The sequence below is a fragment of the Coptis chinensis genome, chromosome 3 (assembly GCF_015680905.1).
Source record: "Coptis chinensis isolate HL-2020 chromosome 3, ASM1568090v1, whole genome shotgun sequence".
Classification (NCBI taxonomy): domain Eukaryota; kingdom Viridiplantae; phylum Streptophyta; class Magnoliopsida; order Ranunculales; family Ranunculaceae; genus Coptis; species Coptis chinensis.
The window spans coordinates 54,676,188-54,699,287 of record NC_141458.1 but is presented as its reverse complement, the minus strand read 5'-3'; the positions used below and the strand labels follow the sequence as shown (position 1 = coordinate 54,699,287).

Below are 23,100 nucleotides of genomic sequence, written 5' to 3'. Positions count from 1 at the left end.
TCCAGCGCATGGCTTACAATTTGGATCTCGCTCAGAATAAAGACCGTATAACAAGAAGCAATCGACATGGGGATTCAATTCAGTTCACTGCCTTTCTAGCAAACAAGTCCACAGTACAAGCGACCTCGCTACCTAGGCTCTATGCTCATATAGTGTTTGTGCACTAGTCAAGGTTTGCTTTTATAGCATTTGTTAGCTTATATGATTTTGACCAATACAATACGACCTACTCATGATATACTCTATGTCCAAACTAGCATATATATATAGGTGGATTTATTATCACACACCATATATACTGTTACATTACCCATCCCACTCACTTGTTGACCTTGAATTTAGTTCAAGTCACATATCTATTTTATACCATTAGGTTAACACTTATTAAGATATCATGCAAACTCAAGCTAGCTCAACAATGATCTCGCTAACATCGGTTCAATTTGAGCGCAAAAACCAAAATTCAATATTTTGCAGGCCATAATACTTTAAATAGTGAGCTATCAGCCATGACAATGCTCAACCTGGTCTACTGACATAGCTCGAGGTCGACCATCACTTATGTTTTATTAGATTCATATAATTATGTCCAGAACTTGCTGCCCTTCAATTTGTTTTATATATGCACTTGCATATATGCAATATTTCAACTCTATGTTCTCAGACTATTGGCGGACAACAAGCGAAAGCAGATGCAAAACGCAACAATCACTTGATTCATTTCGAACTACTTAGTTTGAGACTGTTGGTTCACTTCTCAATTTACATTGCATTGTACCTGGTGGCATTTAGTGTATAGTGTGTAGGTCAAGTCGGTACTTCTCAGCAACGACTTGAGCTCAATGCCTAGTGTGTCTAATACCACTAGAGTCACTACCAATTGGCAACTATCTCCAAACTGGGGCTAGCTACAGCCATCTACTCACATCTCTTAAATTGCCATTTATTTTGTTCTAATTCTTTTTTTGGTATTAGTTCAATCTAGTGCAGATCAATCAAGCTCCTAGCCACAACCACCTCCAAACTGGGCTAATAATTGCCATCTAAACATGGCAATCAAGCTCCAAAACTGGGGCTAGCTATAGTCACGCCAATTCAAGGCCAGCTATCAAATCAGGACGCTCACTAGAGCAGGCAGACTCACTCGGGTCACGATGCTCACTCGAGCACAAACGCTACATAGCGTCACCACTTCTCACTAGTTGGGGATATATACTTCTAGGACTGACTTAGTGCAGAACGCTTACTTAAGCATGAAGGGTCCCTTGACCTATGCTCACTCGAGTAGAACACTTCCATAAGCGCTAAAAGGTCCCTTGACCTACTAGAGCAGATCGCTTACTTAAGCACGAAAGGTCGTGACCTACGCTCACTCGAGCAGAACGTTTCCATAAGTGCTAAAAGGTCCCTTGACCTACTGGAGCAATTCGCTTACATAAGCAATAAAAGGTCTCTTGACCTACGCTCACTCAAGCAGAATGCTTCCATAAGCACTAAAAGGTCCCTTGACCTATTAGAGCAGAATGCTTATATAAATGATAAAAGGTCCCTCGACCTACGCTTACTCGAGCAAAATGCTTACATAAGCACTAAGTGGTCCCTCAACCTATGCTCACTCGAGCAGAATGCTCACTTGAGTAGAACGCTCTCACGAGCTCAAAAATGCTCTCTCAAGCTAAACTTTTCACTAAGTTGAGGACCAATACTTCTAGGACCAACTAAGTGTGAAATACTCACTAAAGTAGAACGCTCACACGAGCTCTAATGCTCTCTCGAGCTACAATCCATTTCGACATTTTCAAGAGACGAGACAGATATAAAACCAGCAGAACACAACTGTTCCACTTGGACACGTGTCAAACTATTTCTCTCGTCAGATCGTTCTTAAGAAAGCACGACCTAACGAGAGGGGGCTGTGTGAGGGACATATATTGTCATCAATATATTTGTGACACATGTCAATGCCATTGATCATATCTTGAGACTAACTTAGTGGATCATTACAATTGGTCATCTCAAGAGTCATGATGAGTTACCAAATAGTTACAAAATGATTATTAATACGTGCATCAATTCAATACTAAATGTCATTAACCAATGGAGCACCAAAGGGGAAGGGGGAGAGAATTCTATATATTTCCTTTCCACTCTCAAGTATGAGAAGGTTATGATTGAAGTAAGGCCCATGGAGATGCGGACGACCAAACTTCGTGAACTTCAAATTGAAATGGCTACAGCCTGCAGAAACGGTGGCACTCCTCGACGAGCATCGAAGCCCAGAAGTTCAATGCATGTGTACTGTGACGTTAAACCCATACCCCTAAACATTGGCAAGTGGTCGATAATGATTCCTACTCGTTTCTTTATCCCTCACTTGCCAGGACTAGTATGGCCCTAGCAAGCATCCATGGGAAGCAGAGAAGATGATCCGAAGCATTCCAAATATGAAGGAAGTACTTGGGCATTTCAGTATAACCCATTGTGAGGGACATATATATTTTCATCAATATATTTGTGACACGTGTCTGATCATATCTTAAGACTAACTTAGTGGATCGTTACAATTGGTCATCTCAAGAGTCATGAGTTATGGTTACAAAATTAACATTAATATGTGCATCAATGCAATACTAAATGTCATTAACCAATAGAGCACCAAAGGGGGAGAGGATTCTATATATTTCCTTTCCACTCTCAAACAAGGGGAGGATAATTTTATGCTTCTTCTCCACTTTCCATCTTCTCCGTTCACCATCGATCATTCGATCATAGAATCCAAACAATGAACTACGTTCGACTTGATTCCAGTTCGTCAGAGAACTGGATACGTAGGCAGTTCGATCCTTCGAACTTAGTCACAACATCATTCTCCCCAAATTTCCTACACACGTAAGGTTCGCCCAATTAGAACCTTTACACCCATGAATACAGGGAGACTAATAAACTGGCAGATGCACTGGCTAGTAATATTCCTACTGTTAGTTACATAGAGTTAGTTTCTAGTTTATTTTCAGAAAATGTAAAGAAAATTATCTATGATGATGCTAGTGGTAAGCAATATGTAAGGATGTAACAAACTTTTATTTATTTTTTTGAAAAGGGGTAGGGGGCCTCTCTAAAAACCTCGCTAACCCAACAATATATATATATATATATATATATATATATATATATATATATATATATATATATATATATATATATATATATATATATATAACCTACCCCATATATATATATATATATGGGGTAGGTTTCGCTTTTATAACACTTTTTATACAACGTTTTTATACAATACCCCTTGAAAATATGAATTAAGCATTGATTCCTTATAGATATGATATTCACACCATGGAGATCATCTCCACAAAAATTCAACTCATTTGAAAACTCCTAACGATGAGAAAAATTGCTCTCAACCTATGAATTTTTATCTACGGTTCAGAAATATCGATTTTGTAACCATTTTTTGGCAAACTTAGAAATGTTCAAAGGACCCGATTTTTTATGGAGGTCATATCCATGGTGATAACATCTTATCCACAAAAAATTAGCCCTTAAAACATCTTGAAGGGTCCGGTGGGGGGTATTGTATAAAACGTTGTATAAAAAGTGTTGTAAACGGAACCTACCCCTATATATATATATATATATATATATATATATATATATTTGAAGGTCGGCCAGAGGGTTTTGCAATGTTTCGATTTATAGCATCATTATCCAAGCACTCCACAAAAATGGGGGTATGAAAGGTGCATTAACTCTTTCGAGGAAATGAAAGATTCTGAATACATACCTGACTCGTCTACGTACAGTAACATAATTCCTTGTTTTGTTGATGTGGGGGACGTCAAAGCTTCATGCTCATACTATAATAAGATGAAAGAGAAATCATGGGTATCAACTATTTTTGCTTATAGCTATTTGGTCTATGGGCTCTGCAAGAATGGAAAGATTGATGTAGCTCTTAATCTAGTACGCGACTGCTTGGGCAATGTTACAATTGGGCCAATGGATTTCAAATATACCCTGAGCATCATCCATGCATGTAGGTCCTGTGATGCTAAGAAAGTTATTGATATAGTAGATGAAATGATGGAAAAGGGATGCCCTCTGAATGATCTCATATACTCGGTTGTTATCTCTGGGATGTGCGATAATGGGACTTTGGAGGAGGCAAGGAAGGTATTTACGAGTATGAGAGAGCGCAAGCTTTTAACATAAACAAATTTGATCGTTTATGAGGAACTACTTATCAACCACATGAAGAAAAAAACAGCCGGTTTGGTATTGTCAGGGTTAAACTTCTTTGTGCTCGAATCAAAATTGTAAGGGTCACTTGTGCAATCTCTTGGGCTTTTAGTACAAAATGTTAAGATCAACTTTGGGCTTCGGCCCATTTGTAATGGACGAAGCAGACACCAGGTGTGCGGAAGAACAAGTGAACAACTAATTATGAAAGTTGAGAAACTTAACACACACAAACAAACCAATCACTAAATGCCACCTAAGCTTGAAACCTCCACCACTAACAGGCTCTACTTCTACTACGGTAATCGTAAATGATAAGCACCTAAAAGTATAGTTTAATCCCTTTCATAGTATTCTATTTAGACCAATTATGTTTATAATAAATAAGAGTTAGTAATGTTTACGTGTTTTTGTATATTTCAGGTCTTGAAGTTGTTTATGTGCTTAAAGATGTCATTTTGTATGGAAAATGAGTCAAGATGATTACTAGAAGAGTTCTATGTTTAAAGCCCAAGAATCAAGAAGAAAAAGTTTTTCAATCCCATTCAAAGTCAATTCGGGTAGTAAAAGAACAAAAACCATCAGAACTTCAAAAGGGAATATCTTTGGACTCCGGCCTCGGAATTGAGCCTACTTTATGTCAAAACGACCAGCTCAAAATAAACTTGCCAATGGACCCAGCCTCGCCTCAATAAGTGCTACAAAAGTGGATGAAAAAGGCACTAAAATAATTTCTAGCAGAATTGGCCCCTTTAGTCTTAACCTAATGGACTTTGGGCTCACAGTAGAGGCCCAAAGTCTAGCCTTCAGACCCATGCACAAAAATGTAACCCTCTCCTATATAAAGCAGGTTAATGCTAAACAAAATATGGCAACTCCTACATTATTATAGTTTAGTTTTAAATTAGGTCTCTCTCTCTCTCCCCCTTTCTTTAGTTTAGTATAGTTTAGAATTAGGGTTTGTAGCCACCATTAATACCTCTCAATAAAAGCTTTAGTTAAATTCGATTCATTTTATTATTATGTCTTTGTTTCATTATTTTAGTATAGAAAATACGATGAGACAAGGCTAAACCTCTATTAGAGGGGGTTTATGAAGCTACGTGAGGATGATAACTAGTTAGTATAGTTATTATTTTGTTAGCGTTTCAAGTTTGATTCTTATGATTATTTAGAGATAAAAATCATAAGAGTTGAACTAGAGATTAGAGCCACCATCAAATAGATTTGTGGTGGAGCTAAACTCTCATCCTAATGAAGCCATAATCAGAGATGACTTGGTGTTCATTAGGGATCAATAACCAATCCGATAACTAACCTAATAGTAAATCGAATTGTGTGGTTGATTACCCCTCTCTATATCCTTGTCTCATCACTTTAAAATCATTGTTTTAGTATTATAATTTACTATTTGCATAGTGATAAGAGCCCAAAACTGTAGTTTTAACCCCTTAATAATCATACTGTTAGACCAATTATGTGAATAATAAGTAAGAGTTAATACCGATTACGCGTTTTATGCATTTCAGGGCTTCAAAGTCCATTATGTGCGAGAAATGTGCCACTTTAGCGAGATAAAGGAGCAAAAGTCAGCAGAACTTCGAATGCCATATCTTTGGACTCGGACCTCGAATGAGGCCTACCTTATGTCAAAACGACCGACTCGGAAAGAGCTTTGCAATGGTCCAAGCCTTGACCCAATCAGAGGAGCAGAAGTGGACGAAAAGTCTGTGGAAGCCAACTGCAGCTGAAGAGGCCTTTTTGGACTGAAAGAATTGGGTTTTGGGCCCGATTCGGCCCAAAACATGGCTCCAAGCCCATGCACGATTTTGGATCTGAATGTATAAGAACAAAAGCTTAACTCAGTGTTAATGGAGTCAATAGTAGTTAGATAATAGTAGATAGCTTAGAATAGAAAGTAGCCATTAAAATAGCTTCTAGATCTAGTTTTATTTAATTGTTTTTGCTTAAGTGTAGTTTCAATATCTAATTCATTTCATTAGATTAAACCTTGAATCTTGTTCTTCATTGGATTAGATCAATAAAGTAGTATTTCTATCCATTTCGATTTTTGTAATTTCCAATTCTAGATCTAATTTCAATTCATGTCCTTATTTCAATTTAGTCATTAAATTAGATTTCATTATTGTTTAATTAAGTAAATTTCAATGCTTTATATTATGTTTAGTTTTAATCTAAATGGAAATGATTATGAATGATTCAAGGCTAAAACCTCCATTAGAGGGGGTGTGAAGCCTTGATGAAAGCTTGATTCGATTATCGTAGAGTTAAATAATTTTCTATTCCACTCTAGAAATGATTAGTTCACCATGAGAATGGGTTTAATTGTTCACATGCTAGTTATGAATTGGTAGAAATGCCATGTATAATTAGGGATTAGGAATAACCAATTGTTTCATTAAGCAGCTTCATTCGATTACTTATTCTGACGATTCGTCGTTAGTGGATTAGGAGTTGAGTTAAGGTGGAATCAATCCCCTCTAACTCCTTATCATAGAATCAACGTAGCATTCCCATAATTATTTAGATAATCGACTAGTTGCATCTTGTGGGTAGTTGCATCGTAGTATAATTCCCTTCGTAAAACTCTCATAGACTTAAAACCGACTAGTTAGATTAGAAAACATCCATGCTAGAGCACTAGGAGTGGAACGAACTTATCTACTCCACTATATCTCATAGGATTGAGAGTAGAAATCTTTGATAAATTAGGAACGTAAAAAGTATTAAGTTTAGTTTACTTACGTTGTGAATTCATCATTCATTTCATAGGTAGACTATTCATTTTACATTTATCAAATGGCGCCGCTGCCATCTTAGTTGCACTTTAGCATTGTTTTCATAATAGAATTAGTCATTTTTAAGTCCCATTTCACCCACCCACCCTTGTTTGATTCATACCGTGGGTTGCCGTTTCAGTTTTGGAAAAATTCGCGAGGAAATACATCGAAAGCACGCCACGCCAAAGAGAGCGACCAATTCGCTAAGTTCTTTGGAATTTGATCAATACAATCGAAGCGCCAGCTTCAAAGAGAGCGCGACCCGCTAAGTTCTTGGATTTTGATCAATACACCGCTTCAAAGAAAGAGACACCGCTTAAGTTCTTGGAATCTCGACTTTTGACCCTTTGCCCAAGATAAGATATAAGATAAGATCTTAAATTTGAAATTTCGGTTCCCGGTTTGATTCGAACCGAGTTGTCAAGTTTTTCGGTGTTCTATTCTCTTATATATACACTGAACAGCGCACCACAAGACGCTATTCATAAGCGAAGCAAGCAAGGACGCAATCAGGTATTCCTTTCTTCCACACCTCGCATCTCTCGTTAGAGGTTTATACTAGTACATCGAATTGTTTGGAGTGTTGCATGTTTAGTTAAGCTCGACTTAGTCTTGCATGAGATTAAGGTCCGGCGAACAAAAACACTTAACGTAAATACACAACAACATCAACAAACAAGTCTATCTAGTATACCACAAACTACACCTCTAGCTACTATTCCACACACACCACCGATATAATGGGGAAGAAAAGAGACTCCTCTCGGACTTCTACAAAGCCTTGGCGATAGCCCCAAATCTTGCATCGTTCTAGCAGACCAGATCCACCGGGATTTGAGAATCCCTCCAAATATTTTTAATTTGTTACCCGCTTTTCATGGTTTAGACCATGAAAAACCTTTACCAAATCGTAGGATTGAACAAGTCCTAACAACATTCCACCATCCTACGGTTGGTTGAACAAATTAAATTAAGGGTATTCCCTTTCACCTTAGCCCGATAAGGTGGCGTCTTGTTCGCTTGCCCAGCCTAATTCTGGACTCGTGGGCTAAACTTGTTCAAATTTGTTTATGGAACATTTTTACCCACCCCTAAAAGACGGATGAGATGCTTTCCAAGATTCATTTCTTTCGACAAAATCCTCATGAATCATTTTCAGAGGCTTGGAATCGTTTCACCGATCTGCTTATAGAGTGTCCACACCATAACTTAGCAAAAGACACGTTAGTTCGTGCCTTTTTCAAAGGACTTCAACATCACCATAAAGAAGTCCTTGACATAATGAATGGGGGTAGTTTCTTAAGTAAAGGAGCCTCGGAGGCTTATAAATTTTTAGAGGATCAAACTAAGCGAAATAACAATTGGCTGGGGGGGTAGTGATGATATCCCCCGCTCCGCTAGTTCTTCTTCCACAGTTAAGGCTACCAGTATGTTTGAGGTTAAATCAGATCCTGAGCTTAAAACTCTAATTGAATCCCTCACTAAAAAGGTAGATGCCATTTCTGTACAACAAAAGCCAATCCCCGTTATGAATGTAAATTCAAACCCATGTAGTTTCTGTTGGAGTCCTGAGCATCCCGACTCCCATCGGTCTATAGCCTATGAACAGGGCTTGTTCCATTAATAATGAACCTAACACCCTTGGAGACAAAATCCCAACTTCGGTTGGAGGAATAACCAACAAGTCACACCTCGCGGTACAATAATCAATATGTTAGGCCAACGCACAGCTTTAACCAAGCTCCACTACGACAAGGACAGGGTCAGGGTAATTTTAATAATTATAACAACCAAGTGCAACCTCGACAAGGTCAAGCACAAGGTCAAGGTAATTATAATAATTATAATGCTAATAGAGGTATCGTTAGGTAAATAATAACTATCAAAATCCACTAATAAATAATTCACGGGAAATAGTTCCAGTAACACCACCCGTGAACACTACACCCACCCAACCGGATCGTCTTGACACCTTCATACAAGTGAGCCAAAAACTTTTCCAAACCATGGCTCAATCTAACCAACAAACCTCTACAACTGTTAATAATTTAACCCAACGGTTGGCTCAAGATAAAGCCCAACCCAAAGGTGTGTTTTCAGTAACGCAATACCTAATCCTAAAACAACAAACACAAACCTTTGAGGTCACCGATAATACTAGTAATGAATATGAAAATGTAGGTGAGATAAATGCCATCACCACTCTCCGTTCTCGGCAGAGTGGTTGATAACAAGGTAACTATGCCTATAGTTTCCCCACCGATAACCCCTACACCTACTATTTTACTAGATACCTAAATAGAAACTGAAGAGCCTACCACTGTAGAGGTACCGATTACAACACAACCTAAGAAACATAAAGCCACGGTTAAACATCCAGTGATACCATTGCTAAATAGACGTAAAACCACCGTTTCCACAAAAATTAGCCATGTTAACTAGGGATACAAATTACGAGGAGATTAGGGACGTTTTCAAGAATCTAACTATAAACCTTCCTTTCCTCGAAGCTATAAAAAGCTACCACACCATGCTAAGTTTCTTAAGGAATTGTGTACTACCAGGCGTAAAGACAAATATACCAAAAGACGCTTTTTAACGGAACAATTCCCAACCTTATCTGAACATAATGGAATTGTTAAGTACAAGGACCCCCGGTCGCCCCATTGTACAATGCACCTTAGGAGATTCCTATCGACCACAGCGTTATTAGACACGGGGCTAGTGTTAACTTACTCCCATTTTATTTGTATAGACAAATAGGTCTAGACAAAATGCAACCCACTAAAATGGCGTTGCAATTAGGCGATCGGTCTATTAAGTACCCTAAGGGTGCGGTCGAAAATGTGCCGGGTAAAAGTTCAGGATTTCTACTATCAGGCTGATTTTGTAGTCCTCGATACGAAGTCGCTAACGAATCTGTTCGATCATTTTAGGCGTCCTTTCTTGGCAACCGCCAATGCGCTCATTAATTGCCGTGATGGTTCAATGTCCATGTCTTTTGGCCATCTTGTTGTTGAAGTCAATGTTTTTAAAACAAGGACACAGTTACCCGATTCGCCTATGGATGGAGAGGTTAGCATGATCGAGCTTTGCTCGAGATTATTTCAACAACACGCGTTCCTCGATAATCATATGCCAAACATTCTTTCCTTTGGAAAGTCGGACTCCAACATTTCCATTCCTACACTAGTCAATACACATATTAGTGATGAGGGCCGGGATAGATGACTTTCTCAAAGATGTAGAGGACTACCATAGTAATGTGGATAAGACCAATCTTGATGAGGAATTTGATGAGTTTCTTCGAAAGTAGGTGATAATTCACCCTATCAAGAACTAACTTGCACAACATCCACCTCGATTCCCCTCCTTCCACCCTTTCAAAGGAATCTCGAGTTTGCTTTCGATCCTTTTGTTTCACCTGCGGCTTCATAATTTTTAAATCCTCCTAGCAAACGGATACTTGAAGGACAAACTACTTGACACCTTCATTTTCAGAATTGAGGCGGTCCTACACACACAATGAATGAGTTGTTGCTAAAAACACATCCTCGGTGTACAGGCTGTCTTTTCTACAACTTATCCATATCCACCATATTCTCCACAACCATTCATTTTTCCACACTTATCTACTAAAACACCCACTCATTCAAAAATTAAAAAGAAGGTGCATGATAGGTTACACAATAGGGTTATCCGACTTCGCTTTCATTTCACTAGGTTGAGTCATAGGGAATCTTGGTGTTTCATTGTGTTTGGATATGTTTTCTGTGATATTTATTTATGGAATGATCCACAACTATTTCGGTTGTTGATATATGATCAACTGCGCGATGTTCATACATATGTTTTAGATAAAGTCTCGAAAGTATCGACTATAAAGCGACTCAATTTCTGTGTTTGGTGCACTTCCTTTCACTTTAATATATTGGTGAGTGCACCATTAAGGTAACCGGGCCCTCCCTATGGAGTGTGTGGCTGTAAGTACCGGATCCTAAGTCCACGGTTCACATAGTTCACGTTTTCCACTCTTGCATGTTTTTCTCGGATTTTTTAGTCATGTTTCTCTATGGTGTGAATTATGTCTTTATTGGTTATTGTTTTTCCTTCTAAAACTAAAATAAAAAATAAAATAATAAAATAAACATAGTAATCTAGGAAGTCTCGGGAATCTGACTTTAAAAGACCCACTGCTAAAAACAAATTTTCTAAGCTTCGTTGTAAAAAATTTGTTTGGGGGTGGGGTGTTCGTGTTTCCGTACTAAAATGTTTTATGTCCCATTAGAGTTGCTTAGGCCGTTTTATTGTATTACGATTCGGATTGACATGAGCTATTAATTTAGAGTTGATTCGTTCGCATAACTTACGTCATGCACGCACTTCGAGGCGTTTTCCACTATCTCGTATGTCACCCGAAGTCAGAATAGAGTGTTTTATGGAACATTGGATAGGAAATTCTCTCCTGATCATTTCCATATCTCATTCGCAAAAATCGGACATGTAACGGCGGGAATTTTGATTTGAAATTCGCGAAAAAATCGAAAAAAATCAAAATTTCGATTTTGGGCTTGGGGGCCCAACCAGCCCATGGAGAGGCTTAGCCGCTCTCTTACATTCTCACGAAACAGTTTCATCGTTTTTTTTCATCTTCCACCGCCATTAACACCAAGCTTAAAGCTTAAACCTAAAACAAAAATCAAAATAAAAAGAAAACTAAAAACAACCCACGCCAAAAATCAAATCCCAACCCCAATCGACTTCAAACACCAATCAAAACAAACTCCACCAATTTAACCCAAGAAAAACCACCAAAAAAATCAAAAAATTGGTGCTGCGCCACCACACCGCCACCACCACTGTTCTTTCAGTCGGTCAAGCTAAACCACCACCACCACATCATATTTAAACCCTCACTCCATTCCAAACACTAGATGGCTCAACGCCGAATTATACCGGAGCAAGTTTTTCATCGGGACCATTTTCGCTACCGTTTTCACGGTGACGAAATGGCTAGTAGAGACTGGAATAGTCTCTGGTACTCGACCGAAGCCTTCTACCACGAAGACTTGGTCCGACGTTTCTACAACACCAGGGAGTTGGAGGGGAGTAGGATTTTTGTGATGGTAAGGAAGAAGAGAAGGGAGTTGACTACTGGGCTGTTGGCTGAGATTCTAGGCATTCCGCCTAGAATCCATCTGGAGGCCACCTTACAGGAGCCCCAGTTTGACGGGGTGGAGCCATTGATGGGCGCATCATCATCAATGGGAGCTACAATACAAACTCCCATTGTGTTCGCCAGCATCCCGGGACCAACCGGTGGGCTACATGCCCAGATGGATTGGGTCGGAATGTCCTAGGGAAGGACAAGGTCGGCCGACATCGGTCCGACTGCCTCCACGTCCTATGGATACTCCAGAGCGAAGTACGATTTCTGTATCCCGGAGTTTTTCTTGAAGCATGATTAGGGGGTCGGAAGGTCTTTGACACCTCTTCCCGCGTTAATCACCAAGATCATCTTTGAAGATGAAAGCGAGCTCCGGCGTCCCGGAGGATTTACATTACCCCCGCACCGAACACGCTGTATCTATAGGGAGTGTGTCCAACAAGTTTGGAGGAGGGCGGAGGATAGAGAGGAAGAAGAAGAGGATGGTGGGGCTGGGAATGAAGAGGAGGAGGATGAGGATGCCTCCGAGGATGAGGAGGATGTGACCCGCTTTGATGCAGATGCCTTCAGAGGTGTTGGGTACGATGCGAACGCATGGCTATGCTTCATAGGGGCACGCGTTCACTAAACACTATCAGACAGACCTCCGGACTTCGATGGCGACTATTCATCACAACCGAGATCCGCACCTGGAGGGAGGATGAGAGATGGGAGCAAAGGGTCTGAGATGGAAGCCAGCGCCGGTTTAGAGTGGATATGCTAGCACGCTTCCCACCTCATCTGGGACTCGCCTCGAGGACACAGCTCACGACATGGCGTCGTCGACGAAGGACGATCACTGCTTTGACCTTCCGGAGCCCAGAGCCACCACTAGAGATCAGGCCCCTCGGCCACCTTGGCGAGGTGTTTAGAGAGGATATGGAGTGATTGTCGTAGTTATTTTTGTTTTATAAGTTGTTGTTTTATTTATTTTTGTTGTTTTTATTGTAATGTAATTTTTATTCTCGTAATTTGAATTTTGTAAGTGAAAGGACCTCCGAATGAAAATTATAATATAAGGGGTTATTTTCAGTATGTGTGCTTGTTTCATATTGATCCCACCTTCCCAACTTGTTTGGGGGTGGTTTTATCATTCAAAGTCGTATTTTTATAAAACCCTAGTGTTAGAATTTCTGCGCGAGTAAAGGTGAAAATATGGAGTTTAGGCCTATCTATGATTGAGAATCATTGTAGGATGAAATCTAGATTAAATAGGTACATTCAATCATAAAATCCAAATAAGAGATACTGGGTTTGAATCAGAATCCAGGATATGAGTTGTTTCCGTTTTCGAGTTTGGAAATTTTAGGATTTCAAAACCTGCCGTAATTAGTTTTGGCAACTTTCCGATCCATTCTAGCAACTTTAAACCTATATAAACTTGATACAATCTACCCTCACAACTCACACTACACCTAAACCCCATCACTCACCCTTCACACCCGCGATTCCCACGTTTAGATCTCCATTTTCACAAAATCGCAACTTTCGGGAGCCGCCGCTTCTAGTTAGGTTGGCGCCTACACTTCTACACGAGAAAAATTTGCTTTCGAGGCCCAGCATCAAGTCAGCGTGACCCGCTAAGTTCTTGGAATTCTAAAATACAAGCTGGCGCCAGCATACCGACTTCTCCGGACCAGAAAAATTCCAGTTTTTCGCCACAGCGTTATTGCCGGTCGTTTTTCAACTATTCGAGCGTAGTTTTGAGATGACATCTCCCATAATAATACCGGAACAGTCTTTCGAAGATTTGTTCCAAAGCACTACTTACGGTGCTTGGTTTCGCGAGGTGATCACATACGTTGGCTGGGAACCTCTTATGGTAAGACCGGCTGAACTTTATTCTCCAGCACTTGCATCTTATTTTTATAATAACTGCATTTTCTTTGAGAGACCGGATGGAGAACAAGTGTTCTCCATCACCATTGACGATGAACCAATGGAAATTACTAGGTTCTTGCTAGCATTTGTTCTTGGACTTGCTATGCCTATTTGAGATACAAAACCCATGGTGCTATTGGGTCGATAATATGCATGTCTATACTTATGAGTCTTTGCACGAGGCTTATGGGGCGGGCATTTTCCGTATTGAGGACCAAGGGGACTATAACGCGTTGCCTTTGGTAGCCCTGTCCATGAACATAGGAACTGTTATGTTTTGGATTATGCTAAACATTTTAGGGAATGGCGTTTTTCTTACGTGAATGACGCCACTTGCCGCTTTTTCCTTGCTTTAGCCAATGGGCGCCCGGTTCTATGACCTTCGGGGACTTTGATGTCTAGTTTAGCACGAGCCCATACCATGAGGCATAAGTACCTTCTTATGTCCTGTTCTAATTTCAACGTATTATGCTATGTTTCTTTCCTGCTTTTTTGTACACGTTTCACGGATTGGATTAAGGTAGACACGGTGCGACCCACCAATAGTATTATTCGATCTTTCCGTTGCAATGACTTGGCATGGGTGGCGGATACAACCTCACCAGTTGCACCCTACACCCCATCAGACCAAAGTGGCACTTAATAGGTTAGCAACCATAGATGATAAATGGCGTGAAGCCCGGCAAATTATCATAGCATGGCAGATCGCGAAGGAACCTCACTTCTTTATAGAAGTAGAGGATGGCGAAGATGACGAATAACAACGGGAGTGGAGGTAAGTTTTAGTTCGTTAGTGTCCGCTTATGTCCCAAGCAATTTAATTATGTTAACCCCATAATGGGTGGAACTCTTATAGAGTCAAGGCGTCGGTTTTATTTCCTATATTAGTACGTTCTAACCTTGTTTTGCAGATGTTTCTAAATTTCACGTGTTTCAATGGTATTTTTCCTACCCTCTTTATTTACAATGCTTTGAGGACAAATCATGCTTTTTGTTTGGGGGGGGGGGGGCATAGAAACACGTGTAATTAAGACATCTGCTAGGATATAAATATATAATATGCATTTGTTTTCTAGTTAAAAATTTCAAAAATTTAAAAATATAAACAAATAAGTTATGCTATACACTTAGGAATATTAGTATTGTTTCTTTCTCCATGCTTTTAACAATCTAGAAGTCTCACATAGCTGTTGCATCGGAATAATTGTTAGAAACTTAGGTTAATAATGTAGGTAATAATCTTTGCATCTATCTATAAATATATTACATGAGTATCTATGATTGTTAGCAATAAGTTCTGAAATCTAGGCTAGAGTACTTATTCTACAAAATCTGTGAGAATATAGCCTAAAGCCTTATATGAAGCCGAAACATTTGAGAAATGACACAAGGGAGAAGTAAAATCGGATAGAGAAATCACACGTCCACTTGCTTGATCACTAAACCATATCCTAAGTGAGAATTTAGGCGCTCTTTGGATCGATATAGCCGAAATTCAAACCTATGAATTATTTTTTCCGCTACTCGCCACTCGAGCCTTTCATTAGCCCTTCCATAAACCACAATTCCTTTACCCATGTTACAAAAACAAAAACAAAATAAAATAAAAAAAAATATATATATATATATATATATAATAAATCAACCTACCCAATGAAGATAAGTCCGAGAATAAAATGAGTGAAGAAAGAAGAAGAGAAAACCCTGTGTAAAACAAAAATTAGTTAGTTATTTTGAAAAGAAAAGAAGTTTCCATCCAAGGAAAAGAAAAAAAAAGAAATAAAATAAAACTCCAAAAATAGAATAAAAGGAGTCAAAAGCCAAAAAAAAAAAAAAAAAAAAATAAAATATATATATATATATATATATATATATATATATATATATATATATATATATATATATATATATATGGCTAAGGATGGAAACAAATTGTAGAAGCAAAAGTAAATAACAAGGTTTTCTCTAGTTACATGATATGAAGACTCTATTATCTCGGACTTGTCCTTTAGAATATCCATTTCCTTCCTTCTTAAACCATCTCCTAATCCCGTAACACCTAATAAAGACCTCTAGCTCAATTAGGAATAGGTTAGTGTGATAGTAAAGTGGCAGATGTGTTTGATCGACCCCGGCTTCCTTGTTGTCATTGAGATTGTAAGGTAAAGTGTGCCCACCGCATTAATTGGAGTAGCTTAAACTTGAGTGGAAAAATCAGAGTGTTGTTTCTTGACTATTATTGTGAGAACCTACTTAAGGACGCTTATTCCGAAGTTCTCAGAAACAAACCTGCTAAACATTTGATAGTACTACTCATTGTATATATGTTTATTATAGATGATTGATTATTATGCATATATTAACTTAGGGTTTTGACTGGTTATTCTTATGTAATTGCTAGAGAGATGTATAGATAGTTGAGCATGAATAAGGAAACAATAGTTTTATTTTCTTAGTCGTTGTAGTATAGATGAAGTTTGTGAGTACCTTCATCGGAAAACTCTCACGAGGCTATAACTCGGTCCACTAGGGAATTCCTAGTGGTTTAAGGCCTTGTTGCATATGGTCAATGCAATCGCGACTCAAATAAAGAGAGTAGTTAGAACTCCATTTTGGTCACTTATTCTAATTTCTCATCTTTGCTTGAGGACAAGCAAAATCTTTGTTTGGGGTGGTTTGATAAGAGCCCAAAACTGTAGTTTTAACCCCTTAATAATCATCTTGTTAGACCAATTATGTGAATAATAAGTAAGAGTTAATACTGATTACGCGTTTTTATGCATTTCAGGCTTCAAAGTCCATTATGTGCAGAAATGTGCCACTTTAGCGAGATAAAGGAGCAAAAGTCAGCAGAACTTCCGAATGCCATATCTTTGGACTCAGACCTCGGAATGAGGCCTACCTTATGTCAAAACGACCGGCTCGGAAAGAGCTTTGCAATGGTCCGAGCCTTGACCCAATCTAAGTGGCCTTTTTGGACTGAAAGAATTGGGTTTTGGGCCTGATTCTCTGGCCCAAAACATGGCTCCAAGCCCATGCACGATTTTTGGATCTGAATGTATAAGAACAAAAGCTTAACTCAGTGTTAATGGAGTCAATAGTAGTTAGATAATAGTAGATAGCTTAGAATAGAAAGTAGCCATTAAAATAGCTTCTAGATCTAGTTTTATTTAATTGTTTTTGCTTAAGTGTAGTTTCAATATCTAATTCATTTCATTAGATTAAACCTTGAATCTTGTTCTTCATTGGATTAGATCAATAAAGTAGTATTTCTATCCATTTCAATTTTTGTAATTTCCAATTCTAGATCTAATTTCAATTCATGTCCTTATTTCAATTTAGTCATTAAATTAGATTTCATTATTGTTTAATTAAGTAAATTTCAATGCTTTATATTATGTTTAGTTTTAATCTAAATGGAAATGATTGCGGAATGATTCAAGGCTAAAACCTCCATTAGAGGGGGTTGTGAAGCCTTGATGAAAGCTTGATTCCGATTATCGTAGAGTCGTCGTATTTTCTATTCCACTCTAGAAATGATTAGTTCACCATGAGAATGGGTTTAATTGTTCACATGCTAGTTATGAATTGGTAGAAATGCCATGTATAATTAGGGATTAGGAATAACCAATTGTTCTGCGAAGCAGTTCAATTCGGATTACGACGATTCGTCGTTAGTGGATTAAGTTGAGTTAAGGTGGAATCAATCCCCCTCTAACTCCTTATCATAGAATCAACGTAGCATTCCCATAATTATTTAGATAATCGACTAGTTGCATCTTGTGGGTAGTTGCATCGTAGTATAATTCCCTTCGTAAAACTCTCATAGACTTAAAACCGACTAGTTAGATTAGAAAACATCCATGCTAGAGCACTAGGAGTGGAACGAACTTATCTACTCCACTATATCTCATAGGATTGAGAGTAGAAATCTTTGATAAATTAGGAACGTAAAAAGTATTAAGTTTAGTTTACTTACATTGTGAATTCATCATTCATTTCGTAGGTAGACTAATCATTTTACATTTATCACATAGCCTAAGATTACTCTCATTAGTGAATAGGTTTAATTAGTATAAATTCGTGTCAAGTACGTGCAAGCAAGAGTGGATCGAAAATGATTACTCCCATATAACAACTGTTTTAGAGAGTATTATTATTGATTGATTAGAATGATTTAGTACTGTACAAACACTGTTTTTACATTTATTAAATTATACTAATCAGTAAACCCTCACAAAACTGGCCCACAATTCAAGGCGGTTTATTCTCAAACAGCAAAACCATAAACCCTAACCCATCATCAACCCATAAACAAAAATTTCCTAAGCCTTTTGAATTCACCAAATGGGACCCAAATTCAGTTCAATCCATAGTTCCAACAAAAACCCAATCAGAGAAATACTTCTCCATTGCCCAATCTCTCTCCCCACTCGCAAGATACATTTGTGATTTGTTTTGAAAGCATAAACACTGGTGTCCTATTATTATAACTGATTTAGATAAGCTTAGACGTGTCACTCCTAAACTTGTTACTGAAGTTCTTAAAGTTCAAACTGATCCTAGACTCTCTTCCAAGTTTTTCCATTGAGCTAGTAAGTGTTTATAAATTATTTCGTTTCGTATAATGCATTGAATTAAAGTAGTACATTATGTGTTTTCTGTAATGCATTTACTTATATTGTATTGGGCAGGTAAGTTGAAGGGTTTTCGACATGATTTTGCTTCGTATAACGCGTTTGCGTATTGTTTGAATCAGACGGATTATTTTCAAGCTACGGATCAAGTGCCCAAACTTATGAGCATGCAAGGAAAACCACCCACTGAGAAACAATTTGAGATATTTATTAGAATGCATTCGGATGTTGGTAGGGGGCTTAGGGTTTACTATGTCTATGAGAAAATGAAGAAGTTTGGGATTAAGCGTAGAGTATTTTTGTACAATAGAGTTATGGATGCACTTGTGAAAACGGATCATTTGGATTTGGCAATGGTGGTTTATGAAGATTTTAAAGAGGATGGGTTGGTTGAAGAGAGTGTTACTTTTATGATTATGATAAAAGGGTTGTGCAGAGAAGGGAGGATTGATGAGGCTTTTGAGCTTTTGGGTCGGATGAGGGAGAATTTGTGTAAGCCAGATGTGTTCGCTTATATAACAATGATACGGGTTCTAATTGCTAAAGGGAATTTAGATGGATGTTTAACTATTTGGGAAGAAATGCTGAAGGATGGAGTCCATCCAGATGCTATGGCTTAACACTACGTTAATAACTGCTTTGTGCAAGGGACATGTGGCTGAGAAGGGCTGCTATGAACTTTTCAAGGAGATGAAGAAGAAGAAATATTTGATAGATAGGGCCGTGTATGGTTAACTAATTGAAGCTTTTGTTGCCGAGGGGAAGATTGGGTTAGCATGTGATTTGTTGAACGATATCATGCCGTCTGGGAATCGTGTTGATCTTTCCATATTTAATTATTTGATTGAAGGTCTTTGTAATGCAAACAAGATTGGCAAGGCTTACAAATTGTTCTAGTTCACGGTTCAAGAAGGTCTTAGCCCAGACTTTGTCACTGTAAATCCCATTTTATCATTGTATGCTGAGCAGAGTAGAATGGATGAAATCTACAAATTGCTTGAGCAAATACGGAAGTTTGGGCTACATGTCATTGATGATCTTTCCAACTTCTTCTCATTCATGGTAGGTAAAGGAGGGATGGAGGGAATACAAGGCTTTAGAAACTCTTAAAAACTTATTGGCCAAAGGGTTTTGCAACGTTTCGATTTATAGCATCATTATTCAAGCACTCCACAAAATTGGGGATGTGAAAGGTGCATTATCTCTTTTTGAGGAAATGAAGGATTCTGAATACATACCTGACTCGTCTACGTATAGTAACGTAATTCCTTGTTTTGTTGAAGTTGGGGGCGTCAAAGCTACATGCTTGATAAGCACCCAAAACTGTAATACTAAACTCCGAGGGACATAGCATTTTTGTTAATTATATGTTTAATAATCATGAAATAATTAAATTTTTGTAGTTTTGCAGGTTTTTGCAGTTAATGTTGATATAATGATAAAACATGCATCAAGGTACGGGAATACTGTGCATACTTAAAGTCTTACCACTCAGCCCCAGTGAAACCCAACAAAGCCTAACTAGAGCCGAAGTTTCCAAAGGGACAAAACCAGTACAGAATGGATCCATATGTAAAAAGGCAGCAAACTTCTGAAGCTCACATCTTTCAAACCTGGACGCCGATTTCGGCAAGTGAACTACCAAAACAACCAGGGCGACGAGCTCTATGCAAAGACAAAAAATTGTAAAAACGCCAAAATTCTAGCCGCCTCTTGACACAGCATGTGGACCCACTCTGCGGGCCCACAAGACATGATGAGTCATCATGCATCGACAAGTGGCAAGACACTTGTGTGCCACCTTGCAAATAAAGAAAAGATAAAACAAGAATTAATACATGATTTAATGTTTGCAAATGAAGAAAAAAACAAAACAAATTAAAACAAGAAAAGACAAACTTTGTTAATACAAAGTTTGGATTATTAGTAATTGGAAAAAGACAAAACATTAAAAAGGCTTCACGTGAGGGGGCTATATATTTGCTGGGAGGCTAGAGGTAAACTTTGGACTTTACATTCTTGCATATTTCCTTCCGTAGTTTACATTCCTTCAGTAGCTTTTCATTTTAAGTGGTATCAAGTACTGTAAGTATTCACTTTAATAAAATTCATTTTTCTTCAAGTTAAATTCCTGTTCTTCATTTACTTATTTATTGTATACATCAAGATTAATCAATCATCCAAGGACCATGAGCTAAAATCCTCCCAAGGGGAGGGTTAATGATGATTATGTGAGGATCAGATTGTCATTTAATGTTCCAGAATCACTACTTAGGAATTAGGTTTAGATTATACATCCCGTCCCAAAATGATTGAGTCTGGCCAAGTTTGGAGTGCTGATGCTCCAGAACAGTCTCGCAAGAGACCTAGTCAAGTCTCGTGCGAGACCCTATGGTGGTCGTTAGCCCTCAGGTTTGTCCAGCTGATGTAGAATCAAACCAGGAGTTGAAATGATATTCCAGAGATGGAATGTTAGTTCAACTCCTTATGCTAGTGAGATGAGCTCAGAGATGAGTGCATCTCACTAGGGATCGATACTCGATGCCGTTTCGGGTTTGTCTATGAACTCGAAACGGATTAGAGTTGTAGTGATATGGTACTCTAACTTTGGAAATTGATTTTGCATGATTATGATTAACCCTTTTCCTGTACCTCTATCCCTGTTTATTTTACGTAGAAATAAATCGTTGTAATTTTTCGTTACTTGCATTACTGTTAATTTACCTAAACCAGATAAATAACTTAAAATCCTACTCACTAAAAGGTGTAAATCCAGTTGTGAACCTTGCCGAGCCCTAAGGTATGGAAAATCCCTTACTCGATCTATCCTACCAACCCACGTGAGTAAGGTAACTTGACTAATCAGACATTTACGAACTTTGGACTTTGGACTGCGGACTCAAAAGGATAAAAACCCCGAAAGGACTAATTATTAATGCCCATGCCATAATAAGATGAAAGAGAAATCGTGTGTACCAACTGTTTCTGCTTATAGATCTTTGGTCTATGGGTTCTGCAACTTTGGAGAGATTGATGCAGCTCTTACTCTAGTACGCGACTGCTCTGGCAATGTTACAAGTGGGCCAATGGATTTCAAATATACCCTGAGCATCATCCATGCATGTAGGTCATCTGATGCTAAGAAAGTTATTGATATAGTAGATGAAATGATAGAACAGGGATGCCCTTTGAATGATCTCATATACTCAACTGTTATCTCTTACATGTGCGATAATGGGACTTTGGAGGAATCAAGGAAGGTATTTACGAGTATGAGAGAGTGCAAATGATAAGTATCAAAAATTGTGTTTTAAACCCCGTAGAGACATTACATTTGGGTCAATTATGTGTTTAATAAATGTAAATTAATTATATTTTCATGTTTTCACAGGTTTCAACATACAACGATAAAATACACACAAAACCTGCGTTTTAGCAAGAAATACAGCCGAATAAAGCTTGGACTTGAAATCTTTAGTATAAGCTCATTTAAAGCTCTAAACTGCCAACAAAGCTCATGGACTCAAAGAACCATGAAACAAGTTGAAGAATCCAAACTTGAGTCCCTAAGCCAGCTAAAGAAGAGATTTTCGAATAAAAAACTTGGTCAAATTGACCTAAATCAGCCCGAAAGTCAGGAGAAAACTTCAAACGGCGATATTTTCCGTCTCCTAACTCTTATTCAAGCATTTGACCAACTAAAATTATCAGCGCAGAAAACTCTACGTAACGGTATCTAGCTTCCAAAAAATGGTCGTACAGTTTGGAATATGAAGATAAAGCCAAAGTCTGTTACTATTTAGTCCAAGCCCATTACTATTCTAGAGAATATTTCTAGAATATTCCCTGAGATATTATATTTTATTTGTAACCATTAGATTTAGATTAGATGGATTGAATCTAGACCGTTAAAAAAACTATAAATAGAAGGGTCCAGTTTTAGTTTTTTTTATTGAATGGTTAGCATTCAATCATAGGAGTAGAGTAGTTTACTGCTTTTCTAGTATAATGAAGAATTTAATTTCCAGTTTTTAATTAAAATATTTTTAATTCAGTTTTATTTTATGTTAATTAGAATAACACTTTAGTTCTCTGATCTTAGAGCAGAAACTCTTCCCGAGTGAGGATTATCTTCGTTAGGGAGGGTGTTTCAATAATTATAACGATTAGGAATCGAATAAGTTCACCCAGAGATATGGTTCTGAATCGATTCCACACGCTAATAACGCTCGTTCAGAGATGAATAGTCATTATTAGGGATCAAAATTCGAGACTAACTCTTTTAATGAAGATAAGATTCACTCAAACGGATTTTCTATCT

The 23,100-nt window shown here is 38.1% G+C and overlaps 1 pseudogene; it reads left to right on the top strand.

The window, feature by feature from the left end:
- Positions 1–3,777: 3,777 nt before the first annotated feature.
- Positions 3,778–22,069, top strand: LOC147510052 (pentatricopeptide repeat-containing protein At4g20740-like; annotated as a pseudogene).
- The last annotated feature ends 1,031 nt before the right edge of the window (positions 22,070–23,100 follow it).